The following is a 14,268-nucleotide window of genomic DNA, read 5'->3' as shown; positions in this document are numbered from 1 at the left end:
CTGTTCTCCTCTGTGCTCAGTGTGACAATGTGCTGATTGTAATTGCTGAGCACTAATAACAAGGAGGTGCGGCTGTGACTGTAGCACTAATTAACTCTCTTATGCAGATTACAGAAAGTGAGGAGAGATGAAAACCTGCGCCTTCCTCTCTTCCCCACAAGGCAACTTATAAAACATTTGTTACAGATAGTAACTCAGGTACACAGGTAGACCACATTATATCATGTCTTAATGGAATTCTCGATCGCAATCTGAGTTGGTCTCTCAACCAATTCTTTTAAAACACTAAAGCTGTGTCAGGAATCAAACTACATTTGGATAAAAACCTACTTTACAACCGATAAAACATAATGTTTTGAATGAATGAAATACGGACATATTACATCTGCCATGTTATAGCACCATTGGCTCTGCTTCATTGCCTCCTCTTCCATGCTCTCATGGCATGGTAAAGTGTCCAATGTGCACTTCAGAATCTAGTAGGCAAGTAGGCATATTCAGCCGCAGGGTAATGCTTTATGGGTGAGACATTGAATCATTCACTGAACCAGTTTGTTCAACATCACTGATTCATTCAGAAAAAGAAAAAGAAAACACTACCGTGTACTTGTGATCTCAGCATTACATACGCTTTTATTAATTTGTATACTATTGTGAACCCATGCTGGCATTTTGCTTTATTTTCTGGGGCACTTTGGATGAGCTTAAGTTTATTTAAAATAATAGAGCCATGATAACTATTCCCCAAGCTCAGATGATCTTTCACATGAATTAGGCATGTGGGCTGTAGCAGAATGAGCTTCTGCACAATTCAAATGTTAGCTTTGCATTCCACAGACTCCAGATCAACCATCAATGGAAATCATGTTTCGGAATGTGAAGCAAGTGAAGCTCCCATTACGTGCTAGTTTGAAACCACAATTCTCCCCCCTGATAGTAGACGAGCTCATTAAAAGATCATGTGTGCTTCTTTAATTTGTAATCCAAAGCTGAGAAAGGTTCCACAACACTGAGCCTCATGACATTTATGTGGGTGTGCGCTTGGTGTTGTAGACATCAAATTGTCCCTGGCGATGTCATTATGTGACAAGCCGAAGCTCTCAGTCCACAAGGGTCAGTTCTGTCCGTTGTCAGGGGAATACGCTCAATCTCACTCAATGAAGCTGTTCGTTCACTCGTTAAATCTAATTTAAGGACCCGTAATTACATTCTAACAGACCAGGCGGAAGAATAACTCCACAAAATTGCCTAAAATAAGCCATATTTTCCCAAGCCACATTTTACAAGAAATGAGATGACTAAGCTCTGTATAAACAGTATAGAGTCCCATTTGGTCTATGATGTCATTAAGGCCAATATTGACGTTGGTTCTTATTGAAAGTGTGTGTGTTGGTGTGTGTGTGTAATAATGGATGGTATGGCCTCCTTGTCAGGGGATTTCATTGTTTTTCGAAGGTGTTTGTATATTTGGATATTTACAACAGACTGACAGTGTTTCCTTTTACAACTTTAGAGATTCGTCATATGTAGCAAAAGCTACTCGGACACAATTTCACAGCAGGCCTCTTGTTTATTATTAAATGAAGGAAAAGTGTTGCCCCCAAAGGAAAAAGACATTTTTTTAATGGCAAATGTATTTTGAAATGAAATGTAGATTTGAGCAATGCAAAATAAAGTCATTTGTATTTGCTATGTGGAGGAATTTAATTATCATCAAAGCTCAACGAATATGGAAATTAGTCTGTGTGTGTTCTTGAGAAGCCACACAGAACAGAATGAGAGGTAAATGCATTTAGTGCATTGAATAAATGTGATGGTATGAATTAACCCTTAACTGCTATAAATACAATTAATTCCATACATTCAATATGATATGACTCTCAAGGGGATTCATAAACATTCTACTTCTCTGAAGTTGCACATGTACAAACGCATTTATGTACTGCCATTATGTTGATTTGGTACAATTTAGGGTCTATGCAAAAACGCATGTGTGAAAGAACCACACTTTACATATGAATACTAATGTGATCATGTTTTCCTTGCGGCTAAATGCTATCGCTTTGCATATTTTATGCATCTACCTAATTATGAAACAACAGATCCACTGTCATGTTTAATGAATATCTTGTTATATGTTTCATGATATTTTTGTGCAAATGTTAAGAAGGACTCTGTTTGCGCCTCAGGCTATATTCTGACTACAGGAAAGAAACAGAAACACTTCTCTCGAGCAATTACATGAAGAATGAAAGTGAAAATGGCTATGAACTATTTATCATAATTTACCACAAATGACTTAATCTACTCCACATCAAAACCAAAAAGTTAAACTGCACGGGCAATTTAAAACGACCAAGTAACCACTGGGAACAATCAATTACATCTATTGTCGTGCACTGTCAGAAAGGACAAACACTCCATCTCTGCATTACTAACAGCACGAGCATTTACATTTTCCTCTGATATGCTGTGTGTGGTGACAAAAGGACATTTGACAGCATTGAAACTCTCTCCAGGACTACTGCTTTTACAGCAAAGCCTCCTCATGTGGCGAGATCTGTTAGATGGCAAAGCTGTCATGTCTTGCCAACACGCCTCAGTGCTTTGTGTTTGTATCTGCTCCAAGCAGAGTTACAACCCACAGAACAGAGGGAGTTATGTTAAACAGATGTATAGCTGATACATAGTTTATGGCTAGTTTGACACAGTTCCCGTCGCTTCTGTTCTGTGGATGCTGTGACAGACTATTTACGGACAGTGTTGGAAAGCTGCTTTAAATGGTAAAATGCCAAGCTACAAGCTAGTTACAATTTAAGAAGTTAATGACTGTCAAGTTATGTTTTTTTTTTTCAAAAGACAGTTAGCTCCACTACAAACAAAAAGTAGCTACCTAAATTAAAACACTTAAAGGAGGTAATATTTGATTGCAAAACTTGATTATTTTTCTTGCGCAATAACAATGCAGTTTTTTAAAATTAATTAATCTTGATGGCGACAGAATAAAACTTTGTTAGATACATTTGCAGTAAGAAAGATACCGACTTTTTGAATCAAGGTGTTTTTAACTGTCAGATATAACTGTCAGACTCTCCAACTGGAAAGACAAAGTGACATTAATCATGATGATTTTGTTTGGCATTAAGACACATTGGAGAAGGTCCCTACTGTATTATTAAACGTGATTGTAATTGCTTTTGAAAGTAGAAGGTCAGTCCCTGCTTTTTAACATCAGCTTCGCTGTGTCAGAGTCAGTGGCTTTTGTCACTCTCACTGTATTAAAGATAGAGTTTTTACTGTTTAATGACTTTCTTGGTAAGTCACTCAGCTAAATCCAGACATACCCTCTAATCAGAGACTCAGCGCTGCACAGATAGGATACATTTTATGTCGACCCAAGTTCTTTCAATGGATTTTGCACAAAATAATTAAATCCATTATTTGTCATTTTAGAAAAAGCTGGATGATTGACAACTCAGGTTTGAAAGGAGGATTGTGAAGCTTAGCGGTTAAAGATCTGGTTTAGTCAAAGAGATTGTATAGGTTCAAATGCCTACTATCACCTCTCTGCCCTTGAACAAGGCACTTAACTCTGAGCTGCTGTGAATAATTCAGATAAAGAGCAAATTAGTTGGGACTGGGTATACGTGTCCTCAACTAATTGTATAAGTGATCTATAGCATAAGATAACCATGAAATAATGGGAAGAAAGCATGTCTTTTTATTTGGCCACAACCAGTGGTTTATGACCAAATTGATCCTTTAAACAGATTATTCCTAGTAAACAAAAATAATATTGCATAACCAGTTCAGAATAATTTATGAACAAATAGATTATTTTAAATAGCTTCTTTCAGGTCAGCCAAAACCATCCCAGCTTGACCAGTGCAGACCAGTCCGATTCACAAACAATCTGTACTTTTAAATGATTCAGTGAATCCAAAACATACAGCATGACAAGTGCAGACCAATTTACAATTTTTTTTTTTTTTTTTTAAACGATTCTTGTTAGTGGGTTAACAACAAACAACTATTTTAAATTATTATTTTTATTAAACGAAAAACAGACAGCGTGACCAGTGCAGTCCGATTCACAAACGAATTACTCAAATATTATGAATCGGTCTTAGAATTGAGTTTTTCAGAATGACTCCGTTACAAATGAGGTATGGTGCTAAACGAAAGACAAAGTGCTAGAGGAGGAACGGGATCAAATGATGAGTTTACTGACGACAGAGAATACAGACTATACACAACACATTAAGTTACATCCAGTATACATTCATTGACACATTTAATCAAGGACAAGGAGAAACTGAACAGAACAGGTATTTGAACACACAGAAGGTAATGAGGGAACTGGAGACAGGTGGGGAATAATCAATTAACCAAAACTAAAACAGGAAGACCAAATAAGGAAACAGAAAGTTCATAATCGTAACAGACTCAAACTTTTTGTACTTTTTCATAGGAGTTTATTACTGAAACATTTAGAAGTTTATATTTTATAAATGTTATAATTATATTACATAATTAGATTTTTACACATTGTTATATAAACTGCAACTTAAACATATGGTCAAGTAAAATTTTACTCCATTTAATATCCAGTTTTTAGTTGTGTTAATTATATTTGTTAAATGGTTAGCAGTTAAACTGCATAGTTCAGGCACTGTTGAGGAATAAGTTTTTTGAATCACATTGTTAGGATTAATATTTTCAGAATGCCACATGTTAGAAAGTTCCCTGTATAATTTAGACCATTAGCAAATGAATGCTCAAATGAATCAGAATCTAATAAAACTGAATCAAGGGATTGTCAATCAGAATCTAATCATAAAACCATTACTAGGCCTACAAATTAAAGAGAAATTAAAAGGAAAAAATGTATCCAAGAAGACTGACGAAAAACCCCATCAGAAAACAGGCTTGTAACTGCTCATACCATACAGTTTAGCTGCAAGCTTTTACCAAGTGTAAATGAGTCCCTAGAGTGTAAATATCTCAGCTCTGCCTCCATTACTGCTATTTTATGAGTACTTTTTAACCATACAGACAAAGGACAGTGAGGATCGAGTAATGCCTTGTTAACAATTAAATTTAGGACTTGAGAACATCTCAAAGAGACTTGCAATTATATGGTACATGCAGGCGAATTTAAGTAACGAGACTAGAAACATTTTACTAGCAAAACTACAGACCTGACAAGCAGATTTATGTTTTGCTTCTGAAACGTGTCTTTAGTTAAGGGCTCTTGGTCTGATTTGGTTAATGCAAATTAATGCTGGTTAATTGAGGACAGTGGATCTGCCCTCTACGTATGGATTCTTCCCTGGATGCCTCCAAGCAATAATGCATTCTGGTGATAACAAGAGAAGGTTAATGATTAAAGTGTGGTCAGTTATGCAGTCTAACTAGGCATGTAATCTCCGTTATCATTGTGAAAGATCAGGTGTGTGTGTTTAGACAGGCAAGGTAACAGGACATTACTGAAGGTAGGGGGCAGCAATGCTTCAGTAGATGCAAATAGTCTAAATCTGAGCAAGACACCTGCTTTGTTTTTATACTCACCACTGCAAATGCACACACAGATGCCCGCACACATGCTGCCAAGAGAGCTGTGCTGACACCATATAGCCTGAGAAAAGGTTTAAACAACCACCAGTGATGCTGTTAATCACAGTCAATCTCCTGTGCACCACGCTTCACAAAGCCTGAAGAACATCCAGCATCCTCAGTCCCTTGGCACTCGTAACATCTGCCTACACCACTCTACAGCGCTCATGAGATGAACACAGTGCATACTTCTCAGTCCTCACCCTACTGAATAATAGCAACCTTTGTTCTTTCTTCCTTAACATGTTGAATTACTAAACAATTTGTGGAAACATACTTTCAGCCGATTTTGATTCATCCTGACAGTGTGCTCTGGAGAAATCTCTTATTTCCATCATGTAGGTGTAGTCATACCAAGTATTGCATAAATAAAGAACCCTGAAGTGTGAAACCACATTGAATATATATATATATATATATATATATATATATATATATATATATATAGACAGAGAGAGAGAGAGAGAGAGAGAGAGAGAGAGAGAGAGAGAGAGAGAGAGAGAGGGCCGTGAAAAGGTTTTTGCTAACTTCCTGTTTTTTTTGGTATATTTGTCGTACTTAAAAGATTCAGATCATCAAACAAATTGTATTATTACACAGAGATAATACAAATAAATACAAAATGCAGTTTTTTTTAAAATGTTGATTTCATTTATTAAGGGAAAAAAGCTGTCCAGACCTTAAATAGAACCTGTCTGACAAAGTGAAGCATGCTTAAAGAGCAACACATTATACCACGATCTAAAGAAGTTCAAGAACAGATTGGAAACAAAAAAGTTGACGTATCAGAAAGGGTTATAAAGCTATTTCTAATGCCTGTTTCACACATACTCTGTCTGCTGTGTGTATGCAGTGTGTGTGTTACCTATGTGGTGCAGAAGCAGCACGGACTCATTGTGCTTTAAACAATGTATTATTCATGCAAATAAATTATTCTTTTAAATCAATTATTTTTAGTGAACCAAAACTTACAGCACGGTCAATGTAGTCTGATTCACAAACAAATGAATGAAATGACTCCATTAAAATGATTTAGTGCATACTCCTTAACTCTTTTTGAACAAAACGGATGGTTTACAATTTACAGTTGCATTTGACAAATACATTTACAATTAAATACAAAAAAAAAAAAAAAAGAAGAAGAAAGGAAATATAAGCATTTTCCCTTATAACACTTGTGGCTCCATCTGTAGATAATATAAAAGAAGAAAAATTCCAGGGTGTGATTTTAATTATATTCCTCGTTACTTTTCATACCTATTTGTACTAGAAGTTTGGAAATGAGGTGACCTATAGGATGGTGAGAAAGCTCTTAGAGATTGTTTGGTTATTATTCAGTTAGAATATATATATTATATATGCAGTGGCTCATACAGTATAAATAGTTGAAGTCTTGAGGGAATATGCATGAACATCATAAAATTAATGAGCAGAAGGTGATCTGTTCCAGTAAACATAAGAGGAAGCCCAGCGGCCTTCAGTGAGAGCTGGGCCAATGGTGATCAAGCAGCGGAAATAACTCTTAGCTGTGGCACGAGAAGAAAGCATGAGAATGTGCTCACAACATCAAGATGGGGGGCACAGAGAGAGGATTTTCTCCTCTTTCCTTTCACTCCTCTGATTAGCCCTGCTCAGTAATATAGGCTAGAGCTCAGTGGTGAATCTCAGCAAACATCTCAGCTGTCTCTCTCAAGGTTTCTTTTCTTCATATCCAGACTCACACCTCAGGGCATGTTCAGATCAGCGTTAAAACAACCAGAAGAGAAAATGATTTCCTTATGTTGTTCTATTGCCAGTTGTTGACACCTATGAATTTGAATTTGGCTTCTATGCAGAAATAAATCACTCTTGACAGACAAATCGAACCATAAAATATCTAGCTCATAGCACTATGAGGAAGGCCTCACATGGGATCTGCACCCCCCCCCCCCCAAACCATGAGGGTATCCAGTACGCCAGTAGGCCGACTCTGATTTCATTGTCACTTTAAAAGAGCTGATATCTAGCTCTCTGTGCTGGCGGCACCGGAAGACAATTTGAATTGCACGAGACAACCCTCAACAGTGCATCCTGAAAATGGCAGAAATTCCATTTAAAAGATTTGACCTCACTGAAAGTCACTGTATAATTTGCACACATTACCACTCAGGGCATTCTGGGAAATGTCAGCTCAACATACTTCCTGTTCTGAACATCTTGTGAAGGGAGCTTCCCCGAAAGTGTTTTACAAATCTTTTTTTTGTGTGTGTCTTCAAACTGTTTAAGCTGTGCTAGCAGATGGAGTCTGTATTCCTGCTAAATTATGAAGATTTTTCTCCTTCAGTAATTGGTGGAGGGAACAGTTTTATTTCACTTTCTGCGTAATGACAGCCGATGGCCTGAGGCACAGGGGAGAGAAGTTCCATTTCACAGACACCTGCAGAGACTAACAATTTGTGGCTAAGAGAGACACTGTGTATGAACTCCCTACTCACCCTCTAATGAGAACAGCCTTTTTTTGCTGTTTTAATTGCAGAATATGCATGCAGAATATTTTTTTCTGAAGTTCATGAATATGATATGAGCACATTTACTGATGTAGGAACACTTCTAGCTGCTGCGGAGTAAGCTGAATTTGTAAAGCAATCAAGCATTTTTTGGAGAAAAATACCGGTGCAAATGAAACGCCAAATGGTCTTGCAAGTACATCAGACTTTTAGTTAAATGCAAATTTAAAAGTAAATAAAACATCTAATTCCAACAAAACAACTAAATATAATTATTTGTTGCTATAATACTGTTTTAGTGTTTTTAAAAGATGTTTCTTATGCTCACCAAGGCTGCTTTATCTGATCAAAAATACAGTAAATGCAATAATTAAAGCAGTCATTACTTGTCACATGATCCTTCAGAAATCATTCTAAAATGCCGATCTGGTGCTCAAGAAACATTATTATTATCAATGTTAAAAACAATGTTTTGCTTTTTGTGGAAACCTTGAAGAATTTTAGTTTTACATGAAAATATATCATAATGTAGAATTCAAAATGAGTTTCAATCAGCTATTCACACTGATTTTGAGAATACTGACCGTCAAGGTCACATCCTTGACTGTGAGTTCATTTATTATGATCATCAGATGTTGTTGTATTCCAGGTGCAGGGACAGTAAAAGGGTTCTGACACTCAGTTAATGCATCTAAGAATTGTTCTGAGGTAGGTTTATGTTTTTTGTTTTTCATTCGCATCTCAGTGGCTGTGAGTGAATAAAGATTCAGTTTCACTTTTGGGTGAGGAGATGATCTTTATCCGTGGCATGAAATATTAAGGCTACCATTTTCATGGCCTTTTTTAAGAAAATGTCTTAACTGAACTTAAAATGTCAAGTTGCACTTAAAATCTGCCATAATTGTAGAAATGATTTAGGTTAAGCAATGTGTCATATTTTTATACAATTGCATAAATAAGTTCCCGTAATTTACATACCAGTAGTTCTAAATTTAATTGAATATTTGCTTTATGCATGTATACTATGTATACTATGGAAAGCAAAGTGCTTGTTTTCCTAAACTACTGACAACATCATATGAACAGGTGGAACACTAATGACTAAAAACACTCATGAAATAATGAAAAAACTGATCATTTTGAGTAGAAGAACAACACGTGCTGACATCACAGTTTACTAAACATGATAAAACAGCACTGTAAGCCCTGGGTCAAACAATACAACCATATTAATTATTCATGCCCCAGTGCATGCTGGATACAGCGGATGGGACTGAGCCACAAGTCATTCCTTCAGTGTATTGAACTAACAAAAATGCATTCATCCAAATCATATGCTATGCTTTTTGGTTTGACTTATCCTAATGGCAAAGCAAGATGCATTTCTTGTGTTCCTGAAAGCTGCAGGCCTGCTTTGTTAGAACACCAAGTAAACAAAACCCTAAATCAATCAAATAAACATTTGCCGTTCTTTCAACATGACTTACGTGATCTAAGATTCATTTTTGACAGCGTAGAATTATTAGTGAGCATGGATAATCAGGAGAGTGGTGTGTCTTTGAAGCAGCAACTTATCCCCAGAGGAATTCTGGTAATTATAAAACACAGAGATGTCTCGCGTTAATTAACAATCCAATTACGCTTCCTTTTTTTTTTTCTCACCCACACTTTGTTCTTCCAATCTCTCCATCTCTTTCTCGTTTAAATCATGTCATCTTGTAACGAGGTGTAATCAGTGTGGCTAGCCATTTAAAACGCGTCAGTATTATTACTTCTCAGCTTCCGAAACCCCACTAACACAGCCATCCGCCCACCCACTCCTCCGATTACATAAGCTTTGTGGGTTAGTAAGATTAGATAAGATAGCATGTGAAATGACCAATTAAACTGAACTAAAACAGGACTTCCCTAACCATATTTCTCATCTTACTTCCCAAACTCTCCTTCCCCTCCTCTCTCTCTCTCTCTCTCTCTCTCTCTCTTCTTATTAAACACACAGGGTCTGCACTCTGCAGCGGCGGGAGGAACATCGTCTGCGCGCGCTCGTGCCAAATATGTGCGCTTGAGTGTGTGCAGGGCACGCACACATGTGCCTCTCCCGGTAATGTGAGAAATCAAGAGGGACACATCTCCTTGTGGTGGGATTTCAATTTGACGCACTGAACGTAACTCTCCCTGCATGTGTGTCCGCTCGCTAGGCTACAGCTCCGGCGTCGGGCAAACCCTCTCACTGCTGCACTTCAGCCACTGTGGAATAACTCGTCTGCAGCCGGTCGCCCCGTATGGCTGCTAAAGAAGCGGACATGCCCCAGTTCCACGGGAGACTGACGCCTTCACTGTCTTCCTCACCTCCGCTAATGGTCCTCTCAGGGTGAGTGTGCTCTCCGTCCAGCCGTTTTCACATCAAGTGCTGGAGCAGGAAGGTCTTTTTATGCATTGCAATGTGCTTATTCGCTGACGGTTACTTACTGTACTGAGTGAGTGAGTGAGTGAGTGAGTGTGTGAGTGAGTTTGGTTTCAATTACACTTCATCTATGCCTGTGCCACAGACTGGAATATATTAATTAATTTCACTTTTTTTCTGTGGGAACGCTGGAGCTTGCTCACAGGTTTGTGATTGACGTGGTTTGCTGGAGCTATTCTGTAGCCTATAGTTGGTTCTGTTGGTAAGTCCAGTCTCTCTGCAATTAGAAATTTTGAAAGCCACGTCACAACGCTTCCTGTGAAAGCTTCAAAAACAATATTTGTAGGTGTAAAGGTAATTTGATGAACGTGGGATTATGTCCTTCGTGGATGAGGGCTTTTTCTCCCACGCCTCAGCAGGCTCGCCACAATGCATTTGCAATTGGATGCTGTGATTTTTTCCATATGCATAAGGTGTATTTTCAGTTGAAGTTATGTATTTTAAATGGCGCAGACTTGTTTAAAATCTGTTAGTCACTATAATGGGGAGTTTAATAAGCATTTATTGGAAGCTGTATTGTAGATGTGACAAAAAATTATTTAGATAACTTTTATGTAAGGTATAAACCTGTCAGGAAAACATGATAGGATGTGCATTTGAACGATGGCATCCCTGCCATATGATATTGTGCTACATTGTGTGTGTGTGTGTGTGTGTGTGAGACAGAGAGATTTCCACTCTGTCACGGACCACCCTATATGATGGAATGACACTTTCTATTTTCACTGTGATTCAGAATCTCATTTTCTTCAGATATGAACTTTTTGTCATTTGTACACATGCCAGAATGGAAAAATCTCCAGGATATTTTTCACCCATTTTGAGTGAAAAGTTTCCATCATTCTTTCATTACCTTGTCCTTGTGGGAAGATTAGATGCTCTGTTTTTTTTTAATTTCTTTTTACAGATTTACCTTTTGATTCCAGGAAACCAGACTGAATCACTGCATCCTTCCGTTTTATTTTAGTACCATTTTCGTCCACCGTATACCTCAGTCCTGCAGTCTTAGGCCTCTAACTGAACAGAGGATGAATGTGTTTAGTCACGCTCCAGAGCGTCTTTACTCTCTTCCCTTATTTTTTGGTCTTTCTTCAGTTTTTGTTCACTTTCTGTAAGTCATGACTGATGATGGGCCATTGAAATAAGCTTTTGTGTTTAGATTCGGGAAATGTGTGAATAAAGGAAAGATCATTTAAATAATAAATTACATTATTTAATTTATTTTGTATAGCACACCAAATCTTCATTATTTTCACAGCAACATGTAGAACATATTAAACACCCACCTTTCTTTTGCTTTCTACCTTTTAACCCTTTCAGTCATTACACAATGTCCATTGTAGAGAAGATTTGTCAAAATACAAAAGGGGTTGTAAAATATTTCAGATTCTGCACTATTTGTAGGCATTGATCAAATGAGCACATTTGTGACTGATCATTTGACTCTGTACTCTGTAAAAAGTATGAAATTATAAAAACAGTAAATAGAAGCATTTGTGAATTTTTTTATTCCACTGTAGGATGTTGAATAAACAAGTGAATTATATATATTTTTTTACTTAGTGACTGTGATTCATGCACCAAAGGGTTACATTTCTCTTCCTTTCATACACCCTCTTACAGTGGTTTAATGACACCCCAGTGTACATCACAAATCCAAAAGGGGATTCCTCCATTTTCAGTCACTTTAATACTTTAGCTTGTTAGTAGGATTAGTGCCACATTTCTCATTCACAGCCCCCTTGCTCAGAGCTCTGGTAATAGAAGTCATTTGATCCCACTGTACTCCTTACATGGCTTGCTGATAAGTCTGTAAATCCAGTGCTACAAACTAGTCCACCTTTCTCTGTACCAGCTAGTGGCCAAAGGCAGTTTGATGTTTAGTGAAGCCTGACCCAACACAGAAAGACAGTAACCCCCTTTAAAATGGGGATTTTGGCATGTCCCACATTTTGACCTTTCTCAGCTGTTTGAAACTATTAAAATTTCATAATTAGTTTGGTATTAAATAATCAATTCATTGTAGTAAAAATGATTTTAATTATTATTATATATTTTTTTTAATAAGTAAAAATATGGTTGCTAGTGCAAAAAATAAAATTGTGTAAAAATAATATATAATATATAATATATATATATATATATATATATATATATATATATATATATATATATATATATATATATATATATATATATATTAAACTAATATGTTTTCAAGCAATATACAGTTATTGATAACTACAAACCAACATTTGGTCCCAAGCTAATAAGCCCATATAGAGTGACAGCTTAATTTAGGCTGGTTTGCCAACTTGTTACTTGCAACATTGCCGCTCAAGCAGTTTTCATTCAGAATTGGATTTTCATTTATTATTTACCATTTATGCTGCCCTCCTGAGCCTGACAGTCAACATTCATGAAGGTTAAACATCTCCTTTTCACTGAAGTGTCAGGCTTAATTTGTAACCTGTTTGTGGAAAGTAGCATACATACTAGACAGCAGTTTGAGGACTTTTGGCCTCCCAGCGAGCAACCTTCCAGTAACTTTTCACTGTACCGCAGTGTCAGTGCTTTCGGGTTTCAGACTGTGCAGTCATGTGGAGACAACGGAAGGCAACGGCAGCTCGAGAAAATCATTAGATTGTTCTTCACGTTAAGGTTTGGTGCTACAAGCAGAGCTCAAAGCCCTTTGCAGAATAAAAGACAGAGATTACAGCTCTCCCAATATTAATGACTGTTGCACCACACACAGCTTGGGATATGGTTATGATAAAGGGAAGAGGGGGAAATTGGACTGCCAGTATATTGTGTTATACTGTGTGCTTTTTAAACAAGTGATGCATTTATAACTTGCAAGCGCCAATGTTTTCCAAAAGGAGACAATTTGCTGGAAGTCAATTTACAGGTCCTTTATTCCAAGGACTGAAGTTAGCGATTCATTTTCATATTATTTTTAATGCTGAACTGTTTGATGAATAATTTCAAAGGTAAGATCTGACAAACTAGTACAGAGACAGGCCAGCAGCCTTCATTTTTACCATGAAACCCCAATGCTAATCAATGGTCATGCGTCACAAAAAAACACGTCAAATTGTGACGTCTGTGACATTTCGAACAATATTGTATTATAAAGTGGTCAACACTTTTTCAAAGGGAAGTAATGAAATATGTCAGTTTAGTGTGTTATCAAAAGAGCAACAGACAGGGATGGCTCAAGACCTCAGCATGATGTAGAAGGACAGTCAGTCAGGCAGTGTTTTATCTGAGGCAGGATTGTACCCATCCTCTCTCTCTCTCTCACTCTTTCTCTCTCGCACTCTCTTGAATCTTGCATAGACATATTGGTGGGGCTGAAAGCTTCCTGGTAGTTGGCTGATTGCTTCACTCACTGTTTTTTTCATAAAGGCACCATCATAAAAATAAAAAAAAGAAGACAGAAAATCAAGCCATCAAATCAGCTCAGTTCAAACTGAAGGTTTCACACTGATCCAGACGTGATATTAGGAATACCATGGCTAAAATACATGCCTACATTCTCCACCATTATACATTTAAAACACAATTAGCAGTCAGAAAGAATGAACAGTGGCTAGAAAGAAACCCATTATAACAAAACACAACCATTGTATAATATGCATTATTATATTTTGCATTATTTTGCGGAAAGAATGAATAGTGGCTAGAAAGAAACCCATTATA

General features: G+C 37.1%; 1 protein-coding gene across 4 annotated transcripts in view; it reads left to right on the top strand.

Moving 5' to 3' along the window:
• The first annotated feature begins 10,049 nt into the window (after nucleotides 1-10,049).
• Nucleotides 10,050-14,268, top strand: part of LOC127975903 (inhibitory synaptic factor 2A) — a 42,394-nt gene continuing 38,175 nt past the window's right edge. For 2 of the 4 annotated variants that reach the window (XR_008157650.1, XM_052579947.1), the window contains exon 1: nucleotides 10,050-10,473. The gene's annotated coding sequence lies outside the window, so the exon portion shown is untranslated. The remainder of the gene's footprint in view (nucleotides 10,474-14,268) is intronic. The other 2 variants (XR_008157651.1, XR_008157652.1) reach the window with 2 other exon arrangements.

This window comes from Carassius gibelio, chromosome B17 (assembly GCF_023724105.1).
Source record: "Carassius gibelio isolate Cgi1373 ecotype wild population from Czech Republic chromosome B17, carGib1.2-hapl.c, whole genome shotgun sequence".
NCBI classification, from domain to species: domain Eukaryota; kingdom Metazoa; phylum Chordata; class Actinopteri; order Cypriniformes; family Cyprinidae; genus Carassius; species Carassius gibelio.
The sequence above is the reverse complement of the archived record's forward strand: the minus strand, read 5'-3'. Positions and strand labels throughout refer to the sequence as shown.